This window comes from Anolis sagrei, chromosome Y, assembly GCF_037176765.1.
Source record: "Anolis sagrei isolate rAnoSag1 chromosome Y, rAnoSag1.mat, whole genome shotgun sequence".
NCBI lineage: Eukaryota > Metazoa > Chordata > Lepidosauria > Squamata > Dactyloidae > Anolis > Anolis sagrei.
This window is the reverse complement of record NC_090035.1, coordinates 4,478,431-4,496,230: the sequence shown is the minus strand read 5'-3', so window position 1 is coordinate 4,496,230 and position 17,800 is coordinate 4,478,431. Positions and strand designations below refer to the sequence as shown.

The 17,800-nt window shown below is 47.2% G+C and overlaps 1 protein-coding gene across 1 annotated transcript in view; it reads right to left on the bottom strand.

Annotated features, from left to right (window-relative positions):
- Positions 1 to 10,098, bottom strand: part of LOC132780003 (E3 ubiquitin-protein ligase RNF216) — a 146,411-nt gene extending 136,313 nt beyond the window's left edge. The window contains exon 1 of the mRNA XM_067462276.1: positions 10,002 to 10,098. The gene's annotated coding sequence lies outside the window, so the exon portion shown is untranslated. The remainder of the gene's footprint in view (positions 1 to 10,001) is intronic.
- Positions 10,099 to 17,800: the final 7,702 nt, after the last annotated feature.

The window sequence follows — 17,800 nt, the reverse complement described above, 5'->3', positions numbered from 1 at the left end:
AAAGGACATTTAATCAGCTACCAAGTTTGCAAAATTTGTGGGTTTTTTTATCTGTTTGTTTGTTGTGTTCTGTTAGAAATGTAATGCAATGTTCTGGTTGCGGATGACACGATAAATAAATTGGTGGGGTTCAGAATGTTCTTTGATTGTAAGTGAACTATAAATCCCAGCAACTGCAACTCCCAAATGACAAAATCAAATTTTTTTAGTGAAGGACATACATTGGGTTGTTAGGTGTCTTGTGTCCAAATTTGGTGTCAATTCGCTCAGCGGTTTTTGAGTTCTGTTAATCCCACAAACGAACATTACATTTTTATTTATATAGATGCATCACAGTGACTCAACACAGCAAGCTGAGATTCTTGGATCGCTTTGCTTTTCCGTTTCACAGGCCCAGCACAAGCCGTGGCTGTGCCAGTCGGAAAATTTGGGCACGAGACAATCTGGGCAACAGAGGGGAAACAAACAGGCACATAAAATCACTCTCAACAAGATTCCCCCCAGGCACTTCCAAGCCATTGAATGCAAATCAAGGTGGTCAGTTGAAACATTCACACCTAGCTCCAGCAGACAAGAGTCCTTTGTCCCACCCTGGTCATTCCACAGATATATAAACCCATTTTTCCTACTTCCAACAGACCTTACTACCTCTGAGGATGCTTGCCATAGATGCAGGCGAAACATCAGGAGAAAAATTGCCTCCAGAACATGGCCATATAGCCCGGAAAAACCTACAACAACCCAATCTGGGCAACGCTCTCCTTGCCTAAGCAGCAGAGTGGCGCGAGATCTTACCAGTAGTAATTCAGAGAATGCCCGCGTGGCGGAAAAGGAATGTGCTGAGTTACTGGAGCGAATCCCAGAGATGAAAGCCAAGGCTTGTTAACCATGCCGAAGCCTCCGTCCAATCCCAGCCACAGGGGGAAATTGCCTCCGTAGCGAGATGGAGCAAAAGCCCTGACTACACCAATTAAGCAACCTTCTCGGGAACTGGAACTTGACAGAGCTGCCGGGCAAGGAACCCGAACGGAACAAGGCTTGCTTACTTACTTAGGCGATCCCTCGTTGTCCGAGTAGGATAATCCTCCAGGGAGGGTCCGTAGGTGACTGTGGAGCCCTATTCGTGACCTGCATCTTCTCCTTTCAGCAGTGAGGGCATCGGTTTCCAGGTGGAAGGCGGTCCCAGTCGGGGTTGTCTTGACACGCCTTCCTCCTGGCACGTTTCTCTCTTTCGCCCTCAATTCGTGCCTCTTCAAATTCTGCAGCACCGCTGGTCACAGCTGACCTCCAGCAGGAGCGCTCAAGGGCCAGGGCTTCCCAGTTCTCAGTGTCTATGCCAGTTTTTAAGGTTGGCTTTGAGCCCATCTTTCAATCTCTTTTCCTGCCCACCAACATTCTGTCTTCCGTTCTTGAGTTCAGAGTAGAGCAACTGCTTTGGGAGACGGTGATGAGGCATCTGGACAAGGTGGCTGGCCCAGCGGAGTTGATGGTGGAGGACCATTGCTTCAATGCTGGTGGTCTTTGCTTCTTCCAGCATGCTGACATTTGTCCATTTGCCTTCCCAAAAGATTGCAGGATTTTCCGGAGGCAGCGCTGATGGAATCCTTCCAGGAGTTGCATGTGACGTCTGTAGACAGTCCACGTTTCGCAGGCGTAGAGCAGGGTTGGGAGGACAATAGCTTTATAAACAAGCACCTTGGTCTCTTTACGGATATCTTCCAGCACACTGATATTTGTCTGCTTGTCTTCCCAAGAGATTTGCAAGATTTTTGGAGGCAGCGCTGATCAATCGTTCCAGGAGTTGCATGTGACGTCTGTAGACAGTCCACGTCTCGCAGGCATATAGCAGGGTTGGGAGGACAATAGCTTTATAGACAAGCACCTTGGTCTCCCTACGGATGTCCCGGTCCTCAAACACTCTCTGCTTCATTTGGAAAAATGCTGCACTCGCAGAGTTCAAGCGGTGTTGTATTTCAGTGTCAATGTTGACTTTTGTGGAGAGGTAGCTGCCAAGGGAGCGGAAATGGTCCACATTTTCTAATGTTACACCATTAAGCTATATTTCTGGCGTTGGAGAGGGATTGGCTGGTGACTGATGGAAGAGAACTTTGGTTTTCTCGATGTTTAATGACAGGCCGAGCTTCTTGTATGTTTCTGCGAAGGTGTTTAGAGTCGCTTGTAGGTCTTCTTCTGAATGCACACAGATAACGTTGTCATCAGTATACTGAAGTTCTATAACAGATGTTTTTCTAACGCCTGGTTGTACAATTTACAGGCTGGATAGGATGTAAACAACTAACTTTCCAGAAATCAAAATATCAATAAAAACTACAAGCAGGAAACTCTCACAAGAACCAAGACTTGCTTATGTCACTCAAAAGTCGGGAATTAGTTGCTCCGGTTTCTGCCCACCTCCACGATGGCCCTTGGATGTATGCAGATTTCCACTCAAACATCATGCATTAAAACCAGCCACTTTTAAGCATGGGTTTTAAACTCATCTCTTGTGTTTGATCTCTGTTCTGTGTATTTTAATATGCATTTTACAAAAATACATATTCATACACGTATTTTATAAAAATATGTATATTTATAGAATTTTTACAATATGTATTTCAATTACGCTGTAACCCACCTCGAGACACAAGGATAGGCGGGTAAGAAATAAAATAATAATAATAATAATTATTATTATTATTATTATTATTATACAGAACAGGAGCTTTTCTGTTGAGTTCCAGGGCCAGGGAAACAGATGGAGAAAACAGAAGAACGGCCTGCCTCTGAGAAGTGTGATTGCTCCATCAATGTTTAACATTTACCCAAATTACCAGCTATTGCCAGAAGGGACAGAGAGTTTCATCTATGCTGATGATCGTGCCATCACCGCCCAAGCAGATAGCTTTGAAATGGTTGAACAGAAGCTCTCCAAAGCTTTAGGTGCTCTTATTGCCTATTATAGGGAAAAACAGCTTGTACCATCAATGTTCAACATTTACACAAATGACCAGCCACTGCCAGAAGGGACAGAGAGTTTCATCTATGCTGACGATCATGCCATCACTGCCCAAGCAGGGAGCTTTGAAATGGTTTAACAGAAGCTCTCAGAAGCTTTAGGTGCTCTTCCTGTCTATTCCAGGGAAAACCAGCTGATTCCTAATCCATCTAAAACGCACACGTGTGCTTTTCATTTTAAACACAGACAAGCATCTCGAGCTCAGAGGATGACCTGTGAAGGAATCCCACTGGAAGATTGCAGAACACCCAAATACCTGGGAGTTACCCTGGACCGTGCTCTGGCTTACAAGAAGTATTGCTCGAATATCAAGCAAAAAGTGTGCACTAGGGGTAATATACGAAAACTGACTGGCACAACCTGGGGATCACAACCGGACACAGTGAAGACATCTGCCCTTGTGTTTTGCTACTCTGCTGCTGAAGAATATGCATTCCCAGCGTGGAAAACATATCACTACATTAAAACAGTGGATGTGACACTTAATGAGACATGCCGCATTATCACAGGATGTCTATGCTCTACACCACTGGAGAAATTATACTGTTTAGCTAGTATTGCAACCACCTGATATCATTTACAGGCAGTGACATCTCCAGCCCATCCTCTCTTCGGATATCAGCTAGCATGCCAACACCTTAAATCAAGAAACAGCTTCCTAAGATTGACAGAAATATTCGCAGGTACAGCTCAGCAAGCAAGAGTCCAAAAGTGCGATCCTCATCCAATGACCAATAAAGGCCAAACTTGGCACACAGAGCCCCCATGACCCTATCTACATCCCGCTGCAGTTTGATGGACCATGGATGATGGGACTTGAAGTACCTTCACTCACTTACTGAAACCACTGCGACCCACATCCAATGACTGATCAAGACCAAACTTGGCACACAGAGCCCCCATGACCCACTGTACATCCTGCTGCGCTTCAAGGAGGGTGGACCATGGATGATGGGACTTGTAGTACCTTCACTCACTTACTGAAACCACTGCGACTCTTATCCAATGACCAATAAAGACCAAACTTGGCATACAGAACCCCCATTACCCGCTTTCTTTAATAACCCGGGCAGCGCCGGGTACCCAAGCTAATAAATAAAACCCGCCCAAAAGTGATTGGAATACTATTTTACCAACATACTGAGGGCCACAGATTCCTCCATTGGTGATCTACCGTAGGAAGACGAGTCTAATCCCAAAGGAGCCAGCCCATAACTATCCACAATGAGCTATGTTTTCGAGGAAATAAAATAGCTTTGGGAAGGAGGAAAGTAAAGAGTGGGGGAAGAAGTCAGATAACAGAGGGCCCTTCTACACTGCCATATAATATCCAGATTCTCTGCTTTGATCTGGATTATGTGGCAGTGTGGACTCATATCATCCAGTTCACAGCAGATCATGTAGACCTTGGGAAGTCTGATCTGGCCACGGTGGTCCACGCTCTGGTTACATCCCAAATAGATTACTGCAATGCGCTCTACATGGGGCTGCCTTTGAAGACGGTTCGGAAACTTCAGCTAGTCCAACGAGCGGCAGCCAGGGAGCATATGAACCCCCTGCTATGCCAGCTCCACTGGCTGCCGGTCCGTCTCCGAGCCCAATTCAAAGTGCTAGTTTTGACCTAGAAAGCTCTATACGGTTTTGGCCCAGCTTATTTCTCCGAACGCATCCACCCCTACGTCCCACCTTGTAATCTGTGTAGGGTTCTGTGTAGAACGTTTGGCCCAATTCACTCACTGTTGGGGTTCAGGATGTACTTTGATTGTAGGTGAATTATAAATCCCAGCAACCACAGCTCCCAAGTGTTAAGAACTACAACTTCAAAACTTAAGGTCAATGCCCAACAAACCCTTCCTGTATTTTCTGTTGGTCATAGGAGTTCAGTGTGCCAAGTTTGGTTCAACTATAGCCCGAAAAAACCCACAAGAACCTAGTGATTCCAGCCATGAAAGCCTTCAACAATACCTTCCCATATTTTCTGTTGGTCATGGGACTTCTGTTTGCCAAGTTTGGTTCAATTCCATCGTTGGTGGAGTTCAGAATGCTGTTTGATTGTAGGTGAACTATAAATCCCAGCAACCACAACTCCCAAGTTTCAAGATCTATTTTCCCCAAACTCCACCAGTGTTCACATTTTGGGCATATTGAGAATTCATGCCAAGTTTGGTCCAGATCCATCATTGTTTGAGTTGACAGTGCTATCTGGATGGAAGTGAACTACAACTCAAGGTCAATCCCCAACAAACCCTCCCAGTAATTTTCTGTTGGTTATGGGAGTTCTGTGTGCCAGGTTTGGTTCAATTCCATCACTGGTGGAATTCAGAATGCTCTTCGATAGTGGGTAAACTATAAATCCTAGCAACCACAACTCCCAAGTTTCAAGATCTATTTTCCCCAAACTCCACCACTGTTAACATATGGGCACATTGCATATTCAGGCCAAGCTTGGTCCAGAGCTATCATTGTTGGAGTCCACAGTGCTCTCTGGATGGAGATGAACTACAACTCCAAAACTTAAGGTCAATGCTCACCAAACACAGTATTTTCTGTTAGTCATGGGAGTTCTGTGTGTCAAGTTTGGTTCAATTCCATTGTTGGTGGACTTCAGAATGCTCTTGGATTGTAGTTGAACTATAAATAGTGCTCTCTGGATGTAAGTGAACTACAACTCAAAAACTCAAGGTCAATCTCCACCAAACCCTCCCAGTAATTTTCTGTTGGTCATGGGAGTTCTGTGTGCCAGGTTTGGTTCAATTCCATCGTTGGTGGAGTTCAGATTTCTCTTTGATTGTAGGAGAACTATAAATCCCAACAACTAAAACAACAAATGATAAAATCAACACCCCCAACCCCACCAGTATTCAAACTGGGGCATATCGGGTATTTGTGTCTAATTTGGTCCAGTGAATGAAAATACATCCTGCGTATCAGATATCTACATAACAGTTCATAACACCACCAAAACTAAAGTTATGAAGTAGCAACGAAAATAATGTTGTGGTTGGGGGGTCACCCCAACCAGAACATTCCAACATAAGGAACTGTATTAAGGAGTTGAGGCATTAGGAAGGTTGAGAAACACTGCTCTATGGATACAAGGTTGTTTTTGTTATTGTTCATTCGTTCAGTCTTTTCCAACTCTTTGTGACCTCCTGGATCATCCCATGCCAGAGCTCCCTGCGGGCTGTCACCTCCCCCAGCTCCTTCAAGGTCAATCCAGACACTTCAAGGATAACATCCATCTTGCCCTTGGTTGGCCCCTCTTCCTTTTTCCTTCCATTTTCCCCAGCATCATACTTTTCTCTAAGCTTTCCTTTCTTCTCATGATGTGGGGCCAAGGGACTTCATCTTGGCCTCTACTATCCTTCCCTCCAATGAGCAGCCGGGCTTTATTTCCTGGAGGATGGACTGGTTGGATCTTCTCGCAGTCCAAGGCACTCTCAGAACTTTCCTCCAACACCACAGCTCAAAAGCATCGATCTTCCTTGGCTCAGCCTTCCCGCAGGTCCAGCTCTCACATCCGTAGGTGACTACAGGGAATACCATGGCTTGGACTAGGCAATGGATCTTTGTTGCCAGTCTGATGTCTCTACTCTTTATGATTTTACCGAGACTGGACATTGCTCTCCTCCCAAGAAGGAAGTGTCTTCTGATTTCCTGGCCACAGTCTGCATCTGCACTCATCTTTGTACCTAGAAATGTCAGGGGTGATTTGAATGCAATATTCCTGCTTCTTGGCAGGGGGTTGGACTGGAAGGCCCATGAGGTCTCTTCCAACTCTTTGATTCTATGAAATACAAACCCTGTCACGGGCTCCACGTTTTCTCCCTCTATTTCCCAGTTGTCAATCATTCTTGTTACCATAATCTTGTTTTTTTTTTTTTATGTTTAGCTGCAACCCGGCTTTTGAGCTTTCTTCTTTTTCCTTGATTAGAAGGCTCCTCAGCTCCTCCTCAGTTTCGGCCATCAGAGTGGTGTCATCTACATATCTAAGGTGGTTAATGTTTCTTCCAGCAATTTTCACCCCAGCCTTGCATTCGTCAAGCCCCACACATTGCACGATGTGTTCTGCATACAAGTTGAATAGGTTGGGGGAGAGGATACAACCTTGCCGTATGCCTTTCCCAATCTTGAACCAGTTTGTTGTTCTGTGGTTAGTTCTGACTGTTGCTACTTGGTCCTTATACAGATTCCTCTGGAGAGAGGGAAGGGGGCTTAGTATGCCCCTACCACCAAGAACTTGCCACAAAAGTTCTTGGTTCAAGTTTGGTGGAGTTCAGTATGCTCTCTGATTGTAGGTTGACTATAAATCCCAGCAACTACAACTCCCAAATGACAAAGCCAATTCCGCCCAACCCCACCACTATTCAAATTTGGGCTTATCAAAATTTGGTGGAGTGAATGAAAATACATCCTGCATATCAGATATTTACATGACGATTCCTAACAGTCAAAGGCTTTAGAATAGTCAATGAAGTAGAAATAGATTTTTTTCTGAAACTCCCTAAAACTGCGACATTCTGCAAACAAATCTATTACTACTAATGGATTTCAGCTTTTCCAAAATGCTGAACGAAGGGGTGGAGAAGACAACAGGTAAAAAGAAAAGGCGACTGAAGACTGCAGTGGTCAATGTACTCTTGAAAGATATCTTGAAAGATAAAAGAAGAAAAGTCTTCAGGGAGAAACAAAAAGTAAAGTTGTGGAAGTGAAAGAAAAGTCTTCAGAGAGAAACAAAAAGCGAAGTTGGAGAAGTGAAAGTACAGGCTGAGGAATAAGAAGGGAGATTCCAACCATGAAGATGACTGGAAGGCAGGAAATAAGGAGGGGAGTGCGGGCTTGTAGGCAGAGCCTAAATGGGGACATCTGCGAGGATGTCGCTGCAAACAGAGAAGGGCAGAAGCAAAGCAGTGGGTCTGGAGAATGAAAAGAAGGGAAAGGAGAAGGTCTGCTTCTACAAGGGAAGGACAGGAAAGAAAAGGAGAACACATACAAGGGTGGAAGTGGGAAGAAGAGGATGACAGAGTCCGGCCGAGTGGCCTTGCTTCCTTTCTTTAAAAAAAAGAAAGAGGGAAACATTAAGGGAATAGAGAAAGCTGCAGTTAGGCACTTGCACTGGAGAAATATACATACATACATACCATACATACATATGATGTGCGGGATATCAAGCAAAAAGTAGGTGCTCTTACTGCCTATTACAGGGGAAACCAGCAGATTCCCAATCAATCTAAAACACAGACATGTGCTTTTCACCTTAAGAACAGACAAGCATCCCGAGCTCTGAGGATTATTACCTGGGAAGGAATCCCACGGGAGCATTGCAGCGCACCCAAATACCTGGGAGTCACTCTGGACCATGCTCTGACCTACAAGAAGCACTGCCTGAACATCAAGCAAAAAGTGGGCGCTAGAAACAATATCATACGAAAGCTGACTGGCACAACCTGGGGATCACAACCAGACACAGTGAAGACATCTGCCCTTGCGCTATGCTACTCTGCTGATGAGTATGCATGCCCAGTGTGGAACACATCTCACCACGCTAAAACAGTGGATGTGGCTCTTAATGAGACATGCCGCATTATCACGGGGTGTCTGTGCCCTACACCACTGGAGAAATTACACTGCTTCGCCGGTATTGCACCACCTGACATCTGCCGGGGAGTCTCAACCAATAGTGAAAGGACCAAGACAGAGACGTCTCCAGCCCAACCTCTGTTTGGGTATCAGCCAGCACGTCAACAACTTAAATCTAGAAATAGTTTTCTAAGATCGACAGTGACACTCGCTGGAACACCTCAGCAAGCGAGAGTCCAAAAGTAGCAGGCTCAAACCCCGAACCTCAATCAGTGGCAGATACCAGATGAGAGACTCCCGCTGGGCACACAGAAGACTGGGCGACTTGGAAGGCTCTGGAGACATGATAGCCATGTATAAATATGTGAGAGGAAGCCACAGGGAGGAGGAGGGAGCAAGCTTGTTTTCTGCTTCCCTGGAGACTAGGACGCAAGGGAACAATGGCTTCAAACTACAAGAGAGGAGATTCCACCTGAACATGAGGATGAACTTCTGACTGTGAGAGCCGTTCAGCAGTGGAACTCTCTGCCCCAGAGTGTGGTGGAGGCTCCTTCTTTTGAAGCTTTTAAACAGAGGCTGGATGGGCATCTGTCAGGGGTGATTTGAGTGCAATATTCCTGCTTCTGACTGTGAGAGCCGTTCAGCAGTGGAACTCTCTGCCCCGGAGGGAGTGTGGTGGAGGCTCCTTCTTTGGAAGCTTTTAAACAGGGGCTGGATGGCCATCTGTCGGGGGTGATTTGAATGCAACATTCCTGCTTCTGACTGTGAGAGCCGTTCAGCAGTGGAACTCTCTGCCCCGGAGTGTGGTGGAGGCTCCTTCTTTGGAAGCTTTGAAACAGAGGCTGGATGGCCATCTGTCAGGGGTGCTTTGAATGCAATATTCCTGCTTCTTGGCAGAATGGGGTTGGACTGGATGGCCCAGGAGGTCTCTTCCAACTCTTTGATTCTAGGATTCTATTAGCATAGTGTCTAGATCTAGGGAAGTCCAAGGCAGAGACATCTCCAGCTCATCCCCTGTTTGTGTATCAGCCAGCACGTCAACGACTTAAATCAAGAAATAGTTTTCTAAGATCTACAGAGACACTCAGTGGATCGCCTCAGCAAGCGAGAGTCCAAAAGTGGCAGGCTCAAACCCAGAAGCCTCAATCAGTGCTTCCAGACCCCCCATAATAGCCTTGATTGGCCTAGTTCGCTTCCCCCTTTCCAGACCCACCTAAGAGTATTTATCTTCTGGACTAGTTGGCTTGGAAGAAGGTCACAAGGTGGGGAAAGAGGTTTGCCAAAGGAAGGCCTTGCTGGAGGCTTTGAAAGAGAGGCTGGGTGGCCATCTGTCGGGGAGGCTTGGCTGGAAGAAGGGGGTCCCTTCCCACGGTATGAATAAGTTAGGGAGGAAAGGCCTACTCACCTCGCACGGCTCTGCCTCTCTCTTTCTCTCTCTCTCCTCCGCCCCCTTCTTCTTCTGCTCCTCTTCTTCTTCTTCTTCCGGCTTCCGCCCTCCGCTCTTCCGGTTGAGTGGCGCGCGACTTCCGGTCTGAGCCCGTCCTGGGCAGGACGTAGGCCACGCCCCCTCTCGCTGGTCATGGCAAACGGCGCTCGGGATTGGTCCGGGCAGCGCCACGTGACTTCCGGGTTTGGACTTCCCTAGTTTTGAAAGGATCAGTGTCCTGGGGGTGGATCCATAGGTGACTGTGGAGCTCTCTTCTTGACCCGCATCTTCTCCCACAGTGAGGGCATTGGTTTCCAGGTGGAATTTGGTCCCTGTCAGGCCTTCCTCTTGGCACGCTTCTCCCTTTCACTCTCCATTTGTGCCTCTTCAGATTCTGCAGCACTGCTGGTCTCAGCTGACCTCCAACTGGAGCGCTCAAGGGCCAGGGAAGAGGCAGATCTAATCTCTCATCTGGTATCACCCATGGATTGAGGTGCATGTGGCAGGGCTCAGGGTGCATTGCAGCAGGTGGTCAGTGGTTTGCTCTTCTCCGCACTCGCATGCCGTGGATTCCACTTTGTGGCCCCATTTCTGAAGGTTGGCTCTGCATCTCGTGGTGCCAGAGCGCAGTCTGTTCAGTGCCTTCCAAGTCGCCCAGTCTTCTGTGTGCCCAGGGGGGAGTCTCTCATCTGGTATCACCCATGGATTGAGGTGCTGGGTTTGAGCCTGCCACTTTTGGACTCTCGCTTGCTGAGGTGTTCCAGCAAGTGTCTCTGTACATCTAAGAAAACTATTTCTTGATTTAAGTCGTTGACGTGCTGGCTGATACCCAAACAAGGGATGAGCTGGAGATGTCTCTTCCTTGGTCCTTTCACTATTGGCTGCCACTTCCCAGCGGATGTCAGGTGGTGCAATACTGGTCAAGCAGTGTAATTTATCCAGTGGTGTAGGGCGCAGGCACCCCGTGATAATGCGGCATGTCTCATTAAGAGCCACATCCACTGTTTTAGCGTGGTGATGAAGTGTGTTCCACACTGGGCATGCATACTCAGCAACAGAGTAGCATAGGGCAAGGGCAGATGTCTTCACTGTGTCTGGTTGTGATCCCCAGGTTGTGCCGGTCAGCTTTCGTATGATATTGTTTCTAGCACCCACTTTTTGTTTGATGTTCAGGCAGTGCTTCTTGTAGGTAAGAGCACGGTCCAGAGTGACTCCCAGGTATTTGGGTGCGCTGCAATGCTCCAGTGGAATTCCTTCCCAAGTAATAATCCTGAGAGCTCGGGATGCTTGTCTGTTCTTAGGGTGAAAGGCACATGTCTGTGTTTTAGATGGATTAGGGATCAGCTGGCTTTCCCTGTAATGGGCAGTAAGAGCACCTAGAGCTTCGGAGAGCTTCTTCCGCAGTGAGGGCATTGGTTTCCACGTGGGAGGCGGTCTCGGTCGGAGTTGGCTTGACACGCCTTCCTCTTGGCATGCTTCTCCCTTTCTCCCTCCATTCACGCCTCTTCAGATTCTGCAGCACTGCTGGTCACAGCTGACCTCCAACTAGAGCGCTCAAGGACCAGGGAAGAGGCAGATCTAATCTCCATTGGGAGGGAGTACCAGAGCCGAGGGGCCACCACTGAGAAGGCCCTAGTTCCCACCAAACGCGATTGCGAAGGAGATGGTACTGAGAGCAGCGCCCCTCCAGAAGATCTTAACAACCTTGATAGTTCATAGGGGGAGAATCCGTTCGGAGTTGTAGTTGCTAGGATTTATAGTCAACCTTACTTACTTACTAAGACGATCCCTCATTGTCCGAGTAGAATAATCCTCCAGGGTGGGTCCATAAGGTTACTGTGGAGCCCTATTCTTGATCTGCATCTTCTTCTGCAGTGAGGGCATTGGTCTCCAAGTGGAAGGCGGTCCCAGTCGAGGTTGGCTTGATGCACCTTCCTCTTCACACGCTTCTCCCTTTCGCCCTCCATTCGTGCTTCTTCGAATTCTATAACACTGCTGGTCACAGCTGACCTCCAGCCGGAGCGGTCAAAGGCCAGGGCTTTCCAGTTCTCAATGTCTATGCCAAAGGTTGGCTTTGAGCCCATCTTTCAATCTCTTTTCCTACCCTCCAACATTCCATTTTCCATTCTTGAGTTCGGAATACAGCAACCGCTTTGGGAGACGGTGGTCAGGCATCCAGACAACGTGGACGGTCCAGCAGAGTTGATGGCAGAGGACCATCACTTCAATGCTGGTGGTCTTTGTTTCTTCTTCCAGCACCCTGACATTTCCCCGCCTGTCTTCCCAAGAGATTTGCAGGATTTTCCGGAGGCAGCGCTGATGGAATCGTTCCAGGAGTTGCATGTGACGTCTGTAGACAGTCCACGTCTCACAGGCATAGAGCAGGGTTGGGAGGACAATAGCTTTATAAACAAGCACCTTGGTCTCCCTACGGATGTCCCGGTCCTCAAACACTGTCAAGACCCAGATGCTTGTAAACAATGCCAGACACAAAATAAAGGTTTCAAACACAGCTTTATTTGAAACAAAGGATCAAAAAATGCACTTAACAACTGTGCAGAAGTCCTGTGAGTGATTTGACACCAAAAAGAAGTCATTTCAGCAAACAAAAATATAATCCGGATTATAATGTAGACTTATAATCCACTTTAAACAAAAAGTGTAGCAAATTGCTCAAAAATCAGGATATAGTCAAATAACAGATGCAGACTGTGGCCAAAAAATCAGGAGACGCTTCCTTCTTGGGAGGAGAGCAATGTCCAGTCTCGATAAAATAGTCAAGAGTAGAGACATCAGACTGGCAACCAAGATCCATTGCCTAGTCCAAGCCATGGTCTTCCCTGTAGTCACCTACGGATGTGAGAGCTGGACCTTAGGGAAGGCTGAGCGAAGGAAGAGAGATGCTTTTGAAATGTGGTGTTGGAGGAAAGTTCTGAGAGTGCCTTGGACTGCGAGAAGATCCAACCAGTCCATCCTCCAGGAAATAAAGCCCGACTAAAGCTCACTGGAGGGAAGGAGACTAGAGACAAAGTGGAAGGCCTTTGGCCACATCATGAGGAGACAGCAAAGCCTAGAGAAGGGAATGATGCTGGGGAAAGTGGAAGGCAAAAGGAAGAGGGGCCGACCACGGGCAAGATGGATGGACGGCATCCTTGAAGTGACTGCACTGACCTTGAAGGAGCTGGGGGTGGTGACGGCCGACAGGGAGCTCTGGCGTGGGTGGTCCGTGAGGTCACGAAGAGTCGGAGACGACTGAACGAATGAACAACAGTCAAATAACAGTCAATGAAGCATGAAAATGCTATTACAAAACTTAAAGAAGGTTTTAGTCACCAAGATATAAGCAAGTAAAGTCCAGAAAAGCCAGAGCGTAGTTAAGCCCGTCCATTGGTCAATCCGAAGTAGAACAAAGCTGGAACACTGGATACACAGAAGTTCAGGAACACAGGAGGCTGAATCCCAGGACCCAAGGGTGAGAGTTGGCAGCGCAAAGAATTAAGTCCCATTAAGACACTTTGCTTCCTGCAACTAAATGTACCAACAGAACCCCCTTATATCTCAAAGCTCATCGTCAGAGCCTGATGAGCTCCCCACCCTCTCATCATCGCTGTCACCTGCTCCCAAGTCCACAGCTGAGTGCCCATCCTTCCACCTCTGCCAATTACCATCAGGGTTCAGATTCTGCCAGGAATCCCCTGGCTGCCAGTCCCCAGTGAACCCCTCAAACCCTTCGCTAGAGCTGAGCTGATTGCAGATGTCCCTTATTTCTTGCACATGGGTCCAAACCAATTCCTCCCCCTCCATGTCACTACAAGACCCAAAACTCCCTTCAAAACCCAGGAAATCTTCCACATCGGTTGGTGCACTAAGTATTTCCCGAATACGATTTCTTTGCAATTCCCCCTCAGACTCCGGCTCGTGAGCAGTCCTTTTTACACCTCTGCTCACTTCCTCATTCCTCCTGTCGTAATCTGAGAAGCCAGAGCGCAGTCTGTTCAGCGCCTTCCAAGTCGTCCAGTCCTCTGTGTGCCCAGGGGGGAGTCTCTCATCTGGTATCACCCATGGATTGAGGTGCTGGGTTTGGGCCTGCCACTTTTGGACTCTCGCTTGCTGGGGTGTTCCGGCGAGTGTCTCTGTAGATCTTAGAAAACTATTTCTTGATTTAAGTCGTTGACGTGCTGGCTGATACCCAAACAGGGGATGAGCTGGAGATGTCTCTGCCTTGGTCCTTTCACTATTGGCTGCTACTTCCCGGCGGATGTCAGGTGGTGCAATACCGGCTAAGCAGTGTAATTTCTCCAGTGTAGGGCACAGACACCCCATGATAATGCGGCATGTCTCATTAAGAGCCACATCCACTGTTTTAGCGTGGTGAGATGTGTTCCACACTGGGCATGCATACCCAGCAGCAGAGTAGCACAGCGCAAGGGCAGATGTCTTCACTCTGTCTGGTTGTGATCCCCAGGTTGTGCCAGTCAGCTTTCATATTATATTGTTTCTAGCACCCACTTTTTGCTTGATGTTCAGGCAATGCTTCTTGTAGGTCAGAGCACGGTCCAGAGTGACTCCCAGGTATTTGGGTGCGCTGCAATGCTCCAGTGGGATTCCTTCCCAGGTGATCCTCAGAGCTCGGGATGCTTGTCTGTTCTTAAGGTGAAAGGCACATGTCTGTGTTTTAGATGGATTAGGGATCAGATGGTTTTCCCTGTAATAGGCAGTAAGAGCACCTAGAACTTCGGAGAGCTTCTGTTCAACCGTCTCAAAGCTCCTTGCTTGAGCGGTGATGGCACGATCATCAGCATAGATGAAACTCTCTGTCCCTTCTGGCAGTGGCTGGTCATTTGTGTAGATGTTGAACATGGATCGAGCAAGCACGCTCCCCTGAGGCAGGCCGTTCTTCTGTTTCCGCCATCTGCTTCTCTGGCCCTGGAACTCAACAAAAAAGCTCCTGTTTTGTAGCAGGTTTCCTATGAGGCGGGTGAGGTGGTCGTCCTTTGTGATATTATACATTTTTCTCAGGAGGAGGCGGTGGTTCATAGTATCGTAAGCCGCTGACAGGTCTCTGAAGACAGCTCCTGTGATCTGCTGCCTTTCAAAGCCATCTTCTATGTGCTGAGTCACGTTCAGCACTTGCGATGTGCAGCTTTTGCCTTTCCTGAAGCCAGCTTGCTGTGGAATCAGACAGGGGTCTATTTTTTTCCATAATTCTATGCAAAATAAGTCTTTCCAGAACTTCGTAGAGGTGGCACAACAGGGAGATTGGTCTGTAGCTTTTTGGATCATTGCTGTCTTTGCCTGACTTCAAGATGGCAATGACTCTTGCTTTTCTCCAGATTTTAGGGATCTGACAGGATGCAGTGCAGTTGTTCATCAGCTCCAGCAGCTAGTGCCTTGCTTTTGGGTTAGAGAGACCAAGCGTAGGGCCAAAGACTAGCGTTGTCGCCATGGCATTTGTCTTGGGAGCCATCTTTTTGTGACGACAGCATGAAACTCAACCCCTTTTCGTTGTTGGCAGCAGAGAAAACTGGACTCTGGCTGCTTCAAGAACCTCCCTCGAGCCTCACAAGGATAACTAACTGCATTAATGGGTTTATTAATTACCGAGGTAAAAGCCTTGGCAGCAGAAGACAAAAGAAAACAAGGATCGGTTCTCGTGGGGAACATAACAAGCAGCTTGCAGCCTTCTGGAGCCCATCTCTGGTTTGCGGATCACGAATTTGTTCTCTTAAGAAAAGGAGGCTTAATATGCCATCTTTACTCCTTTCTAATGCTCACCTTTTCTGGCTAAATTATCTTGCCAAATCAGGGTGTGCATTAGATCCACGTAATACCATAATCTCAGTGCTTTTAGTATTGGGTTATCTTGTTGGGTTATCTTATTCAAGAGAGATATTGACTCTAAGCTGGAATGTGTCCAGAGGAGAACGACTAAAATGATCAAGGGTCTGGAGAACAAGCCCTGTGAGGAGCGGCTTAAGGAGCTGGGCATGTTTAGCCTGAAGAAGAGAAGGCTGAGAGAGGATATGATAGCCATGTATAAATATGTGAGAGGAAGCCACAGGGAGGAGGAGGGAGCAAGCTTGTTTTCCGCTTCCCTGGGGACTAGGACGCGGAGCAATGGCTTCAAACTACAAGAGAGGAGATTCCATCTGACCATTAGGAAGAACTTCCTGACTGTGAGAGCCGTTCAGCAGTGGAACTCTCTGCCCTGGAGTGTGGTGGAGGCTCCTTCTTTGGAAGCTTTTAAGCAGAGGCTGGATGGCCATTTGTCAGGGGCGATTTGAATGCAATATTCCTGCTTCTTGGCAGAATGGGGTTGGACTGGATGGCCCATGAGGTCTCTTCCAACTCTTTGATTCTATGATTCTATGATTCTAAGCGCAGTGCCAAAGAGTAGCGTTCTTGCCATGGCATTTGGGCGCCATCTCTTTCCGACAACGGCATGAAACTCAACCCCTTTTTGTTGTTGGCAGCAGAGAAAACTGGACTCTGGCTGCTTCAAGAACCTCCCTCGAGCCTCACAAGGAACTAACTAACTGCATTAATGGGTTTATTAATTACCGGGGTAAAAGCCTTGGCAGCAGAAGACAAAAGAAAACAAGGATCGGTTCTCGTGGGGAACATAACAAGCAGCTTGCAGCCTTCTGGAGCCATCTCTGGTTTGCCGGTCACAAATTTGTTCTCTTAAGAAAAGGAGACTTAATATGCCATCTTTACTCCTTTCTAATGCTCACCTTTTCTGGCTAAATTATCTTGTCAAATCAGGGTGTGCATTAGATCCACGTAATACCATAATCTCAGTGCTTTTAGTATTGGGTTATCTTGTTGGGTTATCTTATTCAAGAGAGATATTGACTCTAAGCTGGAATGTGTCCAGAGGAGAGCGACTAAAATGATCAAGGGTCTGGAGAACAAGCCCTATGAGGAGCGGCTTAAGGAGCTGGGCATGTTTAGCCTGAAGAAGAGAAGGCTGAGAGGGGATGTGATAGCCATGTATAAATATGTGAGAGGAAGCCACAGGGAGGAGGAGGGAGCAAGCTTCCTTTCTGCTTCCCTGGAGACTAGGACGCAATGGAACAATGGCTTCAAATTTACAAGAGAGGAGATTCCATCTGAACACGAGGAAGAACTTCCTGACTGTGAGAGCCGTTCAGCAGTGGAACTCTCTGCCCCGGAGTGTGGTGGAGGCTCCTTCTTTGGAAGCTTTTAAACAGAGGCTGGATGGCCATCTGTCAGGGGTGATCTGAATGCAATATTCCTGCTTCTTGGCAGAATGGGGTTGGACTGGATGGCCCAGGAGGTCTCTTCCAACTCTTTGATTCTATGATTCTATGGGTTCTTGAGGGTTTTTTCGGGCTATATGGCCATGTTCTAGAGGCTTTCTCTCCTGACGTTTCGCCTGCATCTATGGCAAGCATCCTCAGAGGTAGTGAGGTCTGTTGGAACTAGGAAAATGGGTTTATATATCTGTGGAATGACCAGGGTGGGACAAAGAACTCTTGTCTGTTGGAGCTAGATGTAAATGTTTCAAGTGACCACCTTGATTAGCATATAATGGCCTGGCAGGAGTGAATTGAGAATGCAATTATAATATATAGAAAAACCACAACAAAGTTATAAACTTGGCATGATGCTAAATGTCCTTTGACCAGAAGCTGGCCACTGGTGTCGCTTATTTATCGTGTCAGGAGCAAAACAAACAGTTGTATTGCATTTTTAACAAACAAACAAACAAAACACAAAGTTTGCAAGCTTGGTAGTTGATTAAATGTCCTTTG